Source organism: Astyanax mexicanus, chromosome 23 (assembly GCF_023375975.1).
Source record: "Astyanax mexicanus isolate ESR-SI-001 chromosome 23, AstMex3_surface, whole genome shotgun sequence".
NCBI lineage: Eukaryota > Metazoa > Chordata > Actinopteri > Characiformes > Acestrorhamphidae > Astyanax > Astyanax mexicanus.
The window spans coordinates 25,447,589-25,464,711 of record NC_064430.1 but is presented as its reverse complement, the minus strand read 5'-3'; the positions used below and the strand labels follow the sequence as shown (position 1 = coordinate 25,464,711).

General features: G+C 36.5%; 1 protein-coding gene across 2 annotated transcripts in view; it reads right to left on the bottom strand.

Annotated features, from left to right (window-relative positions):
- Window positions 1-17,123, bottom strand: part of cdh11 (cadherin 11, type 2, OB-cadherin (osteoblast)) — a 256,020-nt gene that overhangs the window by 132,696 nt on the left and 106,201 nt on the right. The window contains exon 1 of one of the 2 annotated variants that reach the window (XM_007259778.3): window positions 3,121-3,797. The exons of the other annotated variant lie outside the window; for it this stretch is intronic. The gene's annotated coding sequence lies outside the window, so the exon portion shown is untranslated. Of the gene's footprint in view, window positions 1-3,120; window positions 3,798-17,123 lie in introns of those variants that run through there. 2 annotated transcript variants of the gene reach the window in all.

Sequence of the window (17,123 nt, the reverse complement as noted above, 5' to 3'; positions counted from 1 at the left end):
CTCGACTCCAAGGTGGTAATGTGACACCAAAGGTAACAGAAGCTACTGAGTAGAGAGATGTTAATCCTGACAGAGTGCCGCGCCGCGGCCCCGCTCTGTGTTAGATTGAATTCAGAGTCCCCGGGGGACCGCGGGCTCCGTCGGCTCCACCGCTCCATCTTACTGAACAGAGCTGGAGCTGAAAAGAACAACAGCACCCTCTATTGAGCGCCTGCAGCACAACTTTCTACTTCTTTATCCCTCTTTTCCTCTTTCTGTTTTCTCTCCAGTCTTTCAGGATGAGTAGCTTCTTCTTTTTTACTTTTACTTTGTTTTTTTTTGTCCTCAGCACTGTCTATTATTTTAACATAAACATGTATTTTTGTTATATGACCAAAATACTGTATATTAGTAAATGGAAACATGAGGTTAAAAATGCATAAATTGCCTAAAGATATAGGTGAACATTTCTAAGATAATACTATGAACTAAGTTAATGAAATATATGTTATAAGCTTATAAGAAAACTTAACTATGTTAATGTATATATATATATATATATATATATATATATATATATATATATATATATATATATATATATATATATATATATATATATAGCATACAACATATTATCAATAAAATATAATAGAAAAAAAGTGCTTAAATTGTCAAAAGATATATGTGTGAATTTGATAAAGATAATAAACTAATAACTACGTTTATTGAAATATATATATATATATATATATATATATATATATATAGAATATAACATGTTATCAATAAAATATAATTTTAAAAAGTACTTAAACTGCAAGACAAAAGTAAAAAAGGCAATGATAACACTGTGAACTATGTTAACGAAATATATGTAGCATATATGAGAAAATATAAAAGGAAAAAAAATATATGAGTAATATATTGGTAAATCTTAAAGTTTGAGGGGAAGACACAAAAGTGGAACTAGTGCATTTTTAACAAAAAAAAAAAAAAAAAAATATATATATATATATATATATATTTTTTTTTTTTTTTTTTTTTTTTTCGTATATACATTGGCAAGGACACACATCTCCACGTTTACAGCCTTGTGAGCACAATCAAAAAATGCTAAAGTGAACAAAGTGAATAAAGTGAACACAGCATTTAAACCAAGCTGCCAACCTGCCTAGAAAACCTGCTTAATCACGTTTATAAATCACTATCAAACAAGTGTGCACTCTTCTGTGCCACCTCACAGCTCCACAGTGTGCCAGCCCTGCTTTCTGCTGCTCGTGTGTTTCCTGTCACGTCTCTTGCACCTTCGCTGGAACTCACAGCTCATCTTCGCTGCGACTCCATCGGGGATTTCAGAAGCTAAAACCCTCGCTGTGTGTGTTCTGATGTGTTTGTGCACGACTGTGCACGAGTGTGTGCGAGTGTGTACAGATAGGCAGACGTCCTGCATTATCGCTCCTGGCCGAAGCCCAGCAGCCTGGCTGACGTTCTAGACACGACTTTTGGCTTAATGCTCTACATATAAGCCTGAGCTTCTGCGAATAGAGCAGAAATATAGAGCATTTAGAGCATTTAGAATTAAAAACAAGCTATTTTTAGCTAAAAATTGCCTTAAATTCCTTGGAAATCTCTGGGAAAGATGTGCGACTGTGTGACTGTGCTTGTTTTGGCCCATATTGTTGACTGATGCTTTATTTTAGATGCCACTTTGAGAAGAAGTTCAATACGAGCTGCTTAAATATATATATATATATATATATATATATATATATATATATATATATATATATAAATATATATTTTATATATCATAGAAAGCATGCTTTTAACATTAAAAAAAAGAATGTGCTCTGTTCTAAACACTAAAAGACAGAATTACAGTCAAAATGGGAATTTCAATTGCTTTAAAGGATCAATGCATGCATCCTGAGAATAGAAGTATGCCACTGACCACTATAAAAATACACTATAAAACATATTATCTAAGATATAACATATATATCATCCTAAATAATACAGAATTACAGTCAGATTTACAGTCAGGGATTACAACCTGGGAATACTGAGTAAAAGAGGGAATATAAATATATTGTATATAATGCACTACATAGCCTATATTACAAATGTCTACCTTTATTTTTTATAAGCAACACAAGCTTTCTATCTCTTCTCAAATATATATTACTACTGCTCAGAATGGTGAGAATTCTGCCTGGGAATACTCAGTAAATATACTATGCATGGGATTAAGCAATTGATCCTGTGTTGACTGTGCAGATTTGCCATGAATATACAGTATATATTACAATTTATATATAGCATATTGTATTTATATATATAGCAGTGTACAGCAGTACGACAGCTCCGTTTTAACTCTGTTATCTTCTCTGTTTATTCCAGTACAAATTATTGGAATACTGAATAGGAATGCTTAGTAAATACATGCTGAATATATTTAATAAAATAATATATATTTGCATATGAAAGTTGATTAGGCACATTTTTTTAATTAAAATCTTTCTTCCACATATGAAACATTTGAAATTCGGAATGGCAGTTAGAATGGTGGGAATTCTGCCTGGGAATACTATATAAATGAATGCATATGCTGTTTACTGAAATTGGGAATATGCCATGCCTTTTCACAGAGTTTATTTTTTTATAAATACATAGTATATTATGAACATATATACGGTATTTATATAAATTTTTTTTAAAACAGTTTTCCAAAAGTAAAAGCTTTCTTTCCTGTCCTAAACACAGAATTCCAGTCGGAATGCCAGGAATATCGACTGCTTTAAAGGATGCACACCTTAAATGTATATATGTATACATTATAAGAGTCTATTAGAAACAATATACTGTAGCATGCAACATATATGTATATAACAGCCCTCTCTCTTATCTTAAACTCGAAACTCAAAATTCCAAGCTGAAATGTTGGGAATACTGCTTGTCCTGCTTGTATTAGAGGATGCATGCATGTGTGTATACATGCTGAGAGTATGTGCGGATTGGTGTTTGTGTGTATGTGTGTGTATATGTGTGTATATATGTGTGTGTGTATGCAAAATTGCATTCTTTTTTTTTTCTTTTTTTTCTAGCTGGCACTCACACTCATCTTTTCCCATTCCTTACCTTTTTTGTGCTCCTAGTCACACTCCGAGTCCTCGCTGTCCCATTAACGTCTCACGCACACACACACACTCTCACACACTCTCTCACACACACACTCCACCGCCGCCGCCACCACCAGTGCTGCTGCTGCCTCCGCCGCTGCCTCTCTTTAACATTCAAGCAACATCCCAGAGGATCCGGCTTTCGTTTTTTCGTCCGTCTGTCCGCCTGATTCCCACACTCTCTTTCTTTCTCTCTCTCTTTCTTTTTTTTCTCGTTTTTCTTTTTTTTTTCCTGATCGGCGATCAATCAAATCAATCAAATCAATCAATCAATCCAGATGTTGTCCTCAGTCCACGATAAGTCCAGTTATAGAGCGTTCCTGGATTTTGTTCCCCCCAGAAAAAAATTGGTGTCAGAAGTGGAGAGAGCGGGAATAGAGCCGGAGCATTATCCACACTGGAGGATCCGGAATGAGTGGGAAAAACAGAAGCTCGCCCTTCTTCCTCCTCCTTCTCCTCCTCCTCTTCTTCCTCAGCCCAGAGCGAGCGAGCGAGCAGGACACACTCTCTCTCTCTCCCTCTCACACACACGCACTGCCACTGCTGCTGCCACTGCTGCTGCCGCTGCTGCTGTGATGCCGGGGGCTGAGCGAATCCCCCTCCCTCTCTCCCTCTCTCTCTCTCTCCTCTCGTTCGCTCACACACTCTCTCTCTTTCTCCTCCCCTCGCTCTCTCTCCGTCTCTCGTCCCTCCTTCTCCCCCCCACCTCTCTCTCTCTCTCTCTCTCTCTCTCACACACACGTCTGTGGTTGGGTCCTGACTACAGCTCGAGTTAAACCAGCCTCTCTACCAATCACACACACGCAAACACACACACACACACACACACATACACACATGTATACACACATATACACACGTCTGCAGGACCACAGAGACTCAGCGTCCTTCCATTTAAGAAAAAAAAGGGTAAAAAGAGAGGGAGAGTGAGAGAGAGAGAAAGAGAGAGAGAGAGAGAGAGAGAGAGATGGGAGGGATGAGTGTGATGTTAAACACCAGCATTTACAGCCTTCACTACTTATTCTCTTACACTCCTCCCCTCCACTCTCTTTCTCTCTGTCTCTCTCTTTTTATGTACATGCTGATGTCTCTCTATCTTTCTCTTTTTTCTTCCTCTTCTTTCTCAGTTTGTCTCTCTTCCTCCCTCTCTCCCTCACATTTTATTATTGCTCTGTTCTTTTCCCTCTCATTCTCTCTTTCTTTTTCTCCCTCCATTTTTCTATTTCTGTTTTCTACTGGATTATTGCCCCTCTCTCTCTCTCTCTCTCTCTCTCTCTCTCTGTCTTTATTCCTTCTCTCTCTTTCTCTCTCATGACATGTTTTTGTCTCTTATTTATTTGTCTCTCTCCCTCCCCTCTTTTCTCTTTATTTCTCCATTGGTTTGTCTCTCTCTCTCTCTTCTTCTCTTCCTTGCTCTATTTTCTTTTATCGCTCTACTTATTTCTCTCTCTCTCTCTTTTTGTTGACATACATTTTATCTTCCTTTTCTCTTTCTTTTTTATCATTTTCTTTTCAATTGTTCTTTACCTGCTGGTTTAGATCTCTTGCTCTTTCTCTTTTTCTTTCTTTTCTTTCTTACTAAATGTCTCTATATATTTTTTTCTCTTCTCACTCTATTCTTTCCTGACTCTCTCTCATTTGTTTTTCACTCTTCTTTTCTTTCTTTCCTTTCTGAATTTCTATTTTCTCTGTTTATTTCTTACATACTTTCCACTGCCTCTCTGCCCCCACCTCATTCTTTCAGTGTTTCAGTTTTTCACTTCTGATATTTAAGTATTGGACTATTTTAGTGTTTTAGAAATATAGAATTCTATGATTCAGGACTGTTTAAGTTTCCCCATCCCAGAGTTTTCAGATTTCAGAGATTTAGCAGAGTAATATTTCAGAGTTCATTGGTTTATGATTGTAGAGTTTTTACAGTTTTACTGATTCTATAGTTCTTTATTGTAGTTTCTGTGTTTTCGATTTTTTAAGTTGTTTAGTGATTCAGTAGTTGTGTAGTTCAGTATTTTAGTGTTTCAGTGCTTCAGCAGTTCAGTATTTTAGTGGCTCAGTAGCTTCGTATTTTAGTTTTTCAGTGGTTCACTACTCCAGTGTTTTTTTAGTGTTTCAGTAGTACAGTATTTTACTGTTTCAGTAGTTCAGTATTTCAGTTTTTTAGTGGTTCAGTGTTTCAGTAGTTAAGTATTTTAGTTTTTTCGGTAGTTCAGTATTTTTGTTTTTTCGGTAGTTCAGTATTGTAGTGGTTCAGTGTTTCAGTATTTTAGTGGTTCAGTGTTTCAGTAGTTCAGTATTTTAGTGTTTAAATAGTTGTGTTTTAGTAATTCAGTAATTAAGTGTTTCAGTACTTCAATATTTTGTTTTTTTTAGTGTTTTAGTAGTTCAGTGTTTCAGTAGTTCAGTATTTTAGTTTTTATGTGTTTCAGTTGTCCAGTATTTCAGTAGTTTAGTATTTTAGCAGTTCAGTATTTAGTATTTAGTTTTTTAGTAGTTCAATGTTTTTCAGTATTTTGGTTGTTCAGTGTTTCAGTAGTTCAGGATTTTTGTTTTTCCGTGGATCAGTATTTTAGTGTTTCAGTGTTTCAGTAGTTCAGTATTTTAGTTTTTCATTGTTTCAGTGTTTTAGTATTATAGTGGTTCAGTATTTTAGTGTTTCAGTAGTGCATTATTTTAGTTTTTCAGTGTTTTAGTAGTTCAGTATTGCAGTGTTTCAGTATTTCAGTAGTTCAGTATTTTGTTTTTTTCAGTGGTTCAGTATTTCAGTAGTTCAGAATTTTAGTGGTTTAGTAGTTGAGTATTTTGTTTTTTAAGCATTTCAGTAGTTCAGTATTATAGATTTTTCCGTGGATCAGTATTTTAATGATTTAGTTTTTCAGTGTTTCAGTATTTTAGTGGTTCAGTAGTTGAGTGTGCCAGTGGATCAGTTTTCTGCACTAATGAATGCAGCTCACAGCAGGACTGCATTACAGACTGTGGAAATGGAAGCAGAATGGGTTTATAGCTGCATTCATCACAGAGGAGCAGAGCGACAGACATTTACTACCAGAGAAAAATAAATAAATAATAAAACAGTGATGTGTGCACATGCACCGAATATATACCAGACAAACAAACACAGCTAACAGTTAATTTGGTTTAAGGGTTGATCTTCTCTATTGACTCAATGGAACAGTAAACAGTGAAATACTGAAATACTGAAACATCAAAAATATGATAAACGGGCATATTATAAAACTGAATCATTGAATACTACACTGCTGAATCACAAAGAAACGCTAAATTACTGAAACACTTAAACACTGAAATATTAAAACATTAAATTACTGAAACACTAAACCACTGAAATAATAAAACACTTAAATACTGAAACACTAAACCACTGAAATAATAAAACACTTAAATACTGAAACACTAAACCACTGAAATAATAAAACACTTAAATACTGAAACACTAAACCACTGAAATAATAAAACACTTAAATACTGAAACACTACTGAAATAATAAAACCCTTAAATACTGAAACACTAAACCACTGAAATAATAAAACACTTAAATACTGAAACACTACTGAAAAAAATAAAACACTTAAATACTGAAACACTAAACCACTGAAATAATAAAACACTTAAACACTGAACCACTAAACCACTGAAATAATAAAACACTTAAATACTGAAACACTACTGAAATAATAAAACACTTAAATACTGAAACACTAAACCACTGAAATATGGGAACATTAAAACACTGAAATACTAAACCTCTAAATTACTTAACCACTGAAACGGAAATGCTGAAATAGTGAAACACTGAAACAGTAAATTACTGAAACAGTAAATTACTGAAACACTATATTACTGAAACACTAAACCACTGAAATAATAAAAAACTTAAATACTGACACTAAACCACTGAAATAATAAAACACTTAAATACTGAAACACTAAACCACTGAAATAATAAAACACTTAAATACTGAAACACTAAACCACTTAAATATTGAAACACTAAAATACTAAACAACTAAATTACTGAACCACTGAAACTGAAATGCTGAAATAGTGAAACACTAAATTACTGAAACATTGAAACAATTACCCTCTGAAATACTGAAACACTGGAACAATGAAATACTGAACCACTAAAACTCTGAAACACTGAAACTCTAAACCATTGAAAAACTGAACCACTCAAATAATGAACCACTGAAACACTAACCTACTCAAATTCTGTACCACTACATTACAGAAACACTGAAATAATGAAAGACTAAATTACTGAACCACTGAACCACTAAACCACTGACATACTGAAACACTAGATTACTGAAATATTGAAATATTAAAACATTAAAACACTAAACCACTGAACCAATGAAATACTGAAATGCTAAAATATTGAAACACTAAATTACTGAAATATGAAAATGATGAATTTTAAAATTCTGAAACACTGAATATCCAAAATACTGAAACTCCACAGCACTGATATACAGTACTGAATTACTGAAACATGGGCCATATCCAAAGTCAGTACATTTCTGGGCAGGAGTTTCAAACATGATCCATCAGGCGCTGAACTTTTGGCTGGGGATGTTAGCGAGCAATCAATTCAGCCAGATTATTAGCCTTTCTAATAATTGAATCGAGATGTCACTGGAGTAATGGATTCAGTGCCTCCATCGACACAGGTTCAGAGAGAGAGAGAGAGAGAGAGAGAGAGAGAGAGGTGACAGTGCAGGATGGTAAAGCAATCATCCGTGTGCCAGCTTTAACCAGCTGCCTTGGAGACACACATTAGCCATCATATAAAAACAGGCTGGCGCTTCTGCTGGTGAAATCACGCCCGCGTGCATCACTGTTTATTCTCAGCTCAGACAGAAAGCTGCAGCAGTTATGACACATGTTCAGTCCAGTATATCAAAATACATGTCAGAATTAATTAATAATCACAGAACAATGACATGCTTTATGATTGACGCCGAGCCCACGGAGTATAATATATAATATATAACATATAATAACTCAACATGCAGTAACTTAATCACAGCACAGATATTTCTGCTACCACTCACCGGCCACTTTACTGGAAACACTAACACTGTACAGAACCTTGTGCTTCCATTCACTGGCCACTTTATTGGAAACATTTTTTTTATTTTGTTTACTTTGCATTTTATTAGGAACACTTACATTTCGAGCGTGAGTCCACCACTCATGTATGTGTTTCCAATAAAGTGGCCAGTGAGTTAAAGCACGAAAATAGAATAGGTGTTTCTGATAAAATGGCCAATAATTGTAGAACAGGTTACTAGGTAGGTGTTTCTAATAAAGTGGCCAGTGAGTAAAAGTACAAGCTGTTGTAGGTGTTTCCAATAAAGTGGCCAGTGAGTTAAAGCTCACAATAGGTAGGTGTTTCTAATAAAGTGGCCAGTGAGGTAAAGTTCACAATAGGTAGATGTTTCTGATAAAGTGGCCAGTGAGTGAAAGTTCACAATAGGTAGATGTTTCTGATAAAGTGGCCAGTGAGTGAAAGTTCACAATAGGTAGATGTTTCCAATAAAGTGGCCAGTGAGTTAAAGCTCACAATAGGTAGGTGTTTCTAATAAAGTGGCCAGTGAGGTAAAGTTCACAATAGGTAGATGTTTCTGATAAAGTGGCCAGTGAGGTAAAGTTCACAATAGGTAGATGTTTCTGATAAAGTGGCCAGTGAGTGAAAGTTCACAATAGGTAGGTGTTTCTAATAAAGTGGCCAGTGAGTGGAAGCATAAGGGTTTTTGTGGGTGTTTCTAATAAAGTGGCCAGTGAGTTAGAGCTCACGATAGGTAGGTGTTTCTAATAAAGTGGCCAGTGAGTGGAAGCATGATGGTTTTTGTGGGTGTTTCTAATAAAATGGCCAGTGAGTTGAAGCACAAGCTTTTGCAGTTGTTTCCAATAAAGTGGCCAGTGAGTGGAAGCACAAGTTATAATAGGTGTTTCTAATAAAGTGGCCAGTGAGTTGAAGCACAGAGTGTGTATGTGTTTCTAATAAAATGGCCAGTGAGTGGAGGCACATGTTTTAGAAGGTGTTTCCAATAAAGTGGCCAGTGGGTGGAAGCACAAGGTTCTGTAGGTGTTTCCGATAAAGTGGCCACTTATTGTAGAACAAAGCATTAAATAGGTGTTTCCGATAAAGTGGCCATTTATTGTAGAACAAGGCACTAAATAGGTGTTTTTGATAAAGTGGCCAATTTTTGTAGAACAAGGTACTAGGTCTATGTTTCTAATAAAGTGGCCAGTAAGTGGAGGCACATGTTTAAATAGATGTTTCCAATAAAGTGGCCAGCGAATTGAAGCTCACAATAGGTAGGTGTTTCTAATAAAGTGTCCAGTGTGTGGAAGCACAAGTTATAATAGGTGTTTCTGATAAAATTGCCAATAATTGTATAAAAAGTCACTAGGTTGGGGTTTCTAATAAACTGTCCAGTGAAAGGGGAACACAAGGCACGAGTTAGGTGTTTCCAATAAAGTGGCCACAGTATGTGGGAAAACAAGGTATAGTATAGTATAGTATAGTAAGTGTTTCTAATAAAGTGGCCTGCAAGCATAAGCACAGGGTATAAGTGAGGTGTTTCTGATAAAGTGGCCAGGGTGGTGTCAGACCCCCTGTGCTGATCTGTAAACGAGCAGCTGGGCAGGTCTGATTACTCAGTCTGATTACAGCGGGGGTTCGAATGAAACAAAAACAGATCAGCTCAGCGGCGCTAATGCAGCGCTGCATCTGACAGCTTATCAGCTGAGCTGTTCTCCCGAGCGCTACGTCTTTATTTTCTCTCAGAGATCCTCCTCTGATAGAGCCGAGGACCAAGAGTCGCCCCGCTGATTATAGAGGAGCTGTAATTCCGAGAGTACGGGGTGGTAATCACCTCCATCCCACCGGCTGTGGAGGACTGTAAAAACAACCAAATACTCAAATACTGACACACTTAGTACTGAAATACTGAAGCACTGAAACACTTAATACTTAAACAATGAAACATTAAATACAGAAACACTGAAATACAGAAACACTGAAATACTGAAACACTGAAATACTGAAACTATAAAACATGGAAACAATAAAACACTGAAATATTAAAACACTTAATACGGAAACTATAAAACACTGAAATGGTAAAATACGGAAACTATAAAACACTGAAATGGTAAAATACGGAAACTATAAAACACTGAAACAATGAAATATTGGAACACTCAATACTGAAACTATAAAACAATGAAATACTAAAACACTGAAATACTGAAACACTTAATACTGAAACTATATAACACTGAAATACTTAATGCTGGAAAAATGAAACACTGAAATACTGAAACACTGAAATACTGAAATAATAAAACACTGAAAAACTGAAACACTGAAATCATAAAACACTGACACACTGAATTCTAAAAATATATAACACTAAAATACAGAAACACTTAATACTGAAACTATAAAACACTGAAATACATAATGCTGGAAAACTGAAACACTGAAATACTGAAATACTGAAACACTGAAATACTGAAACACTAAAATACTGAAACACTGAAATCCTAAAACACTGACACACTGAATTCTAAAACTATATAACACTAAAATACAGAAACTCTTAATACTGAAACTATAAAACACTGACATACTGAAACATTGAACTACTGAATCACTGAAATACTGAAACACTAAAATACAGAAACACTTAATACTGAAACTATAAAACACTGAAATACATAATGCTGGAAAACTGAAACACTAAAATACTGAAACAATGAAATACTGAAACACTGAAATACTGAAACACTGAAATACTGAAACACTAAAATACTGAAACACTGAAATCCTAAAACACTGACACACTGAATTCTAAAAATATATAACACTAAAATACAGAAACTCTTAATACTGAAACTATAAAACACTGACATACTGAAACATTGAACTACTGAATCACTGAAACATTTAATACAAAAACACTGAAATAATGTAACACTAAAGTACTGAAACACTTGATATAGAAACTATAAAACACTGAAATACTTACTACTACTTAATATTGAAATACTAAAATATAAAACCACTGGTGAAATACTGAAACATACAAATACTGAAACATACAAATACTGAAACATACAAATACTGAGACACTGATACACGGATATACTAAATTATGTACTGAAATACTAAAGCAGAAGTGAATAAATAATAAAAAAAAGAAAAAAATAACTAAAACACTGAAATTACAAACTACTGAAGCAGTGAAATGCGGAGAGTCCATGGTGGTTATCACCTCGGTCGGGCCGGGCCGTGGAGGACTATGAAAACACAGGCTGGGAACAGACTGTGAGTGGGCAGCCGGTGAAATCACAGCCATTATAAAGCAAACACTGGGTCGCTGCTATTTGCATTGTTTTCTCTTTCTTCTCCTGCCTTTTCCAGTCTTCCTCACCACGTCACACCTTACTGACTCACCGCCTCAGCATGACTGACGCTTCAGACTCGCACGGCTCACTTACTCTAAACAGATTCCACTGGACGTGGAGTTTTCAACATCTGAAAGACGTTTAGACGTTTAGATCTAAATTTATCTTTGAGATTCCAAGACATTTACTCTTAGAAATAATATTCCCATACAGCAGCAGTGTCAAACTCACTTACAGTCATGGGCAGGGTGCCAACGGGGGAATGTCCCAAATCAGATGCTGCCTACTAAGGTCATGCTTTAAGAGAAAACATAGACAGAAAAGCATTGAAACAGCTGCTTTGCATTTGGGACACAGCCTAAATATGAGGAGGCCGGTCACTGGTTTAATATGAATTATATTTCCTTTAACGGTCAACAAATAAAGATTCTGATTGCTTCTGCCTCTAATTTTGCCCTTCTGTTGTCACACCCCTCCCCAAAAATAAGATTCTCATTGGCTTTACCTCCGGATTTGACATTTCATTGTCCCATTTCTCCATTAAAATAAAGATTCTGATTGGTTATGCATCTAAATTGCTTCCCTGAAATGAGGAATCTCATTGGTTCTGGGTGTGAGTTTGATTCTCTGCTGTCCCACCGCTCCCCAAAATCAAGAATCTCACTGGCTTTGCATTTGAATTTGATGATACATTGTCCCATCCCACCCCTAAAATCAAGATTCTGATTGGTTCAGCCTCTGAGCTTGCTTCTTCTTTTTCCTTCCACTTCCCTAGTATCCCCAGCTCTGTTTTTGCCAGTTTCAGTCCCTTTCAGAATGAGCCATTTAAGGGTTTTGTCACTTTTATGCAAATAAGCTGTAGATGCCCATGTTTACCTATGACTTGCCATTTAGAGCAGGTACAGATCCCTCCCTCAGAAGAAGTCTGCTGGCTAATTCTATTGTATACTATCTGAGGTTCTCAACCAGCAGAGCGACATGGTGTTTCTTCAACTGAGGCTGGGTGGGTGTTAATGGGTGAGGGGTCATTATTCACATAAAAAAGGATGGATAGATTTTTTTTTTTTGCGCTTGAAGTTATTATAGAGGCAGTTGAGTTAAGTTTTGCATAATATGCCCATTTAAAAGCTGTGTGCAACAGTTTTTTTTCTTGTATGTGTTGCATTGAACCATACATGCATTTGAGATACCATACTTCTACATAGCCTTCACTAAAGAGATAAAGAGCCCATTTGTAAAAGGGCTGGTGTATCCAAACTTTTGCTTTGTTCTCTACAGTAGAGTGGACCCACATGCCCGCTACTGTACGCTAATGCAGCAGCTTCATCTTTATAATGAAGCTTGTCATTTTGAATGGAACATACAGAAATCAGAGGAGCACCTATGAATAATTTAACGAGGGTAGCATGAGAAAAGCCGTCCACGTTAGCGGTGATAATTACATTTTCTGCTGATGCGCCTCGTTCTGGTGGGGCTGCGGCTAATTGCCGATGCAGCTGGCTGACAGATGCACTCTCAGGCATGCGAGTGTGTGTGTGTGTTAATGAGGGAGGGTTTCAGCAGCATCATCTCAGTAACTCAGGCATCTCCACAGGATCTGACCCGGTTCTTGTGCTGGAGAACGTGAGGAGAACGCTGGATTTACAGGAGTCAGGGTGGATGGAATAAACAGTCAAGTGAAAAAGTGTTGGGAAACTTGCATATTCCAGACATGATGCTGCCACCACCATGCTTCACAGCGCTTTCTGTGTGTTAGCTGGCTCACCAACAAGACAATTAGTGTTTATCAATAGTCAATGTAGAAATCCAGGTGCCTTATATAAAAAAATGTGAATCTCCATCAAAAACCTTTTACTAGAAAAAAGTATTGGTTGGCGACAGTTGGCATGATAAGGCCTGGTAAAGAATGGGCAGTGGATGGGTGTTGGATGGGTGGCAGATGGGCAGGGGATAGGCGCTATATAAGCGATAGATGGGCTATGTTTGGGTGATGGATGGGTGATAGATGGGCAATGGATAAGCGGTAGATGGGCAATGAATGGGTAATGGATGGGCGGTGAATGTTTGATGGATGGTCGATGGATGGGCGATAGATTGGCAATGGATGGGAAATGGATGGGCGATGAATTGATGATGAATGTGTCATGGATGGGCGTAGAGATTGATGACTGATAGATGGATGGAAGATGGCAAATGGATGGGTGATAAATAGGTGGGCAGATGTGGGCAGATGTGCAGGATAGGCGATAGATGTGCAATGAATGGGTGATGGATGGGTGGTGGATGGTTTATGGATGGTCGATGGATGGGCGATAGATTGGCGATGGATGGGTGATGAATGGGTAATGGATGGGAGGTGGATGGGTGATGGATGGGCAGTGGATGGGTGATGGACAGACGACAAATAGGCAATGGATGGGCAGCTGATTGGCGATGGATGGGCATTGGATGGTAAATGGATAGACAACAGATAGGCGATGGATGGGTGGCTGATAGGCGGAGGATGGGTGATGGATGGTAAATGGACAGATGATAGATGTGCGGTGGATGGGCAATGGATGGGCAGCTGATTGGCGATGGATGGGCGTTGGATGGTAAATGGATAGACGACAGATAGGCGATGAATGGGTGGCTGATAGGCGAAGGATGGGCGATGGATGGTCAATGGATAGATGACAGATATTTGATGGATGGGCAGCAGATAGGCGATGGATGCATGGTGGACGGGTGGCGGATAGGCAATGGATAAGTGATGGATGGGTGGCGATGGGTAGATTGGCTGAGCCAGGGCAGGGGAGTCGTTGGCAGGTACAGCAGATGTAATTGAATGAATGCGATGCCAGCTAATGGAGAGGAAACAGGCGACTGGACGGAAATGGGAATCTCGGAGCATGCGGGGGCTCCTGCTGTGATGGTGATATCCAGTAAATAGAATTGAGGCTGGCAGGGCTTCATCTGCTGCTTTTTAGGGGGGCAGGGTGGGGGGGTTGGTGTGGGGTTGCTGTCCAGCACTCAGAGCCGTGCCTGAACCTCCTAATCTGATCACATGTAGCACCATATCCTGAGACCAATCTCACGGCCAAGAGTGTAAATCTTTAACCTCAGAAAGACTCAGTCTGATCTGATTACGGCTCTGCAGGAAACAGAGCTGCGATTCAATTCAACAGCCCCTGATTTAATAGTAAATTTCACTGAGATTTGATTTTTTTTTTTAATTCTAGAAGAAGCAATTCCAAGACTCAAATGAAATATAGCTTCATAAAATTATGATTCTTTGAAAATAAATAAAGACTCAAAATTGAAATTTCAGATTTCACTACAGTTTGTCTCTATAAATATTTAATGCAGATTTATTTTTCTGATTATAGTTCTTACTTAAAAGCAGTGCATAGAGAATATGTCTAGTCTTAAATTGTTTAAACTAGCATTCTAATGTCAATAAAAACAATTTGCTAAATTTTAATTTTTGTTAGACGGTTCTAAAAAGAAACCATCAGTGCAGTGACATGTGTTACTACATTAAATTTAATTTGAATTAAATTTGATTATTATTACTTATAAAACATTAAAAAAAATAATTACATTGATTTTTTGATTTAGTACATATAATTTTGATTTAAAATAAAAAAAAATAATAAATAAATAAAAAAAAATCACAAAAAATAAAAATATATAGAATTTTCCAAATTATTTAAACAATTTGATTGGATCCCAAATTTTCACTTTCATCACTTTTAATCATCCAATGCAGTGAAATTAGTTTTCACCTCAAATTTATCTTTTATTACCTTTGTTTATTAGCATTTAGGCAACACATACAATTTTAAATATTAAAAACAATGATATTTGATTTACTCTCAATTTTTACTCGTTTTTTTTTCTCCAAAATTCCAAATAAAGAGCATTTATTTGCAGAAAATGAGAAATGGCTAAAATAACAAAAAAAAAAAAATATGCAGAGCTTTTAGACCTCAAATAATTCAAAGAAAACAAAATATATATTCATAAAGAGTTCAGAAATCAATATTTGGTGAAATAACCCTGGTTTTTAATCAGTTTAATCCGTTTTCATGAATCTTGGCGTCATGTTCTCCTCCACCAGTCTTACACACTGCTTTTGGATAACTTTATGCTGCTTTACTCCTGGTGCAAAAATTCAAACATCTTCCTCTTGATTATATTCCAGAGGTTTTCAATTAGGTAAAATCAAGGAAAAACATGATTTTTAAGTGCTCCCTTTTTTCCCCCACCATAGTCCGTCTGTCTATCCGTTTCTATGTGTGTGTGTGTGTGTGTTGTTGTAATGTGTGTGTGTGTGTGTTGTAGTGTGTCCTGCTGGGCTCAGCCCACACGCCGGACTGCAGGTAAACAGAGGGAGAGATCATGCCGCCTTTCAAGAAGATAACAGGGGGATAAACGCCCGGCGCATCACTCTGTCTCGTTACCATGGGTTACCGAGTCGAGCCTGTCAGTCTTTGTAACACCTTTCCCCACCCCCACATTACCCACCCCCCCCCACCCCCCCACCCCCGACTCATACATAACATATTTGATATTCCTGCGTCAGTCATGTGTGAGGAGTCGTCCTGTGCTGAATAAACGCTCAGAATCCCAACTTTACACCGTAATTATTCACGTTCAGGCTCTGCTGAGTCAGTAAGTGAGCTGAGACTGAAGCTTTGAGGTAATTATGAGATGTCTAATAAACCTGACAGCATCACGACACTCAGTTCTATTAAACATTCTGTTTTTTTTCAGTGCAACAGACATTGTTCTGATAGTTCTGAGACAAATCAAGGTCTACAGTAAGGTCAGTCCAGTTTACCCACACCCTTTCCCTTAACCTCTGTGTCCACAGCCATGCCTGCAGCATGCAATAATTAATATCTTGTAATATTATGAGTTTAATCTCATAATATTTGTATTTATTTAGATCATAATTTTGATTCAAAATTGAATTTTCAAATTTTACTACAAATTGTCTCTATAAAAATTAATAAAATAAATCTCATCATAATTTTTAGTAAAAAAAAAATAAAATAATAAAAAACAGTGCACTGAGATTCCTATTTAGTCTTAAATCATTTAAACTTGATTTGTTCCTAACGTAATTTTGTTCCATTTTTTTTTTTTTTTGGAAATGTTCCTTATTTCACTACAAACAAAATGTGTTAAATTTCAATTCTTTGTAAAGTAAGAATTCTTCTATTTTTATTTAGTAAATACTATTTCGATTCGTTTTAATTATGATTCTTTAGGTGTGTACTGAATCAATGAAAAAGCAACTAAATTGAACTTGGTTTCAGATTTCTTAAAAAAAAAAAGAAGAAAATTACTCAAAACTTCTAAGTAAAAAAGTATTGCATCCCAAATGTTCACTTTCATTGCTCATTTTATTTTATTTAGTTATTTATTTTTTGAGTCAAGACACTGGTGAAAAATCTAAATCAATCTCGGCTTCTTATCTTTTTTTTTTTTTTTTAATAAAAAAAAAAAAAACAGACAATACAAGTCGTTAT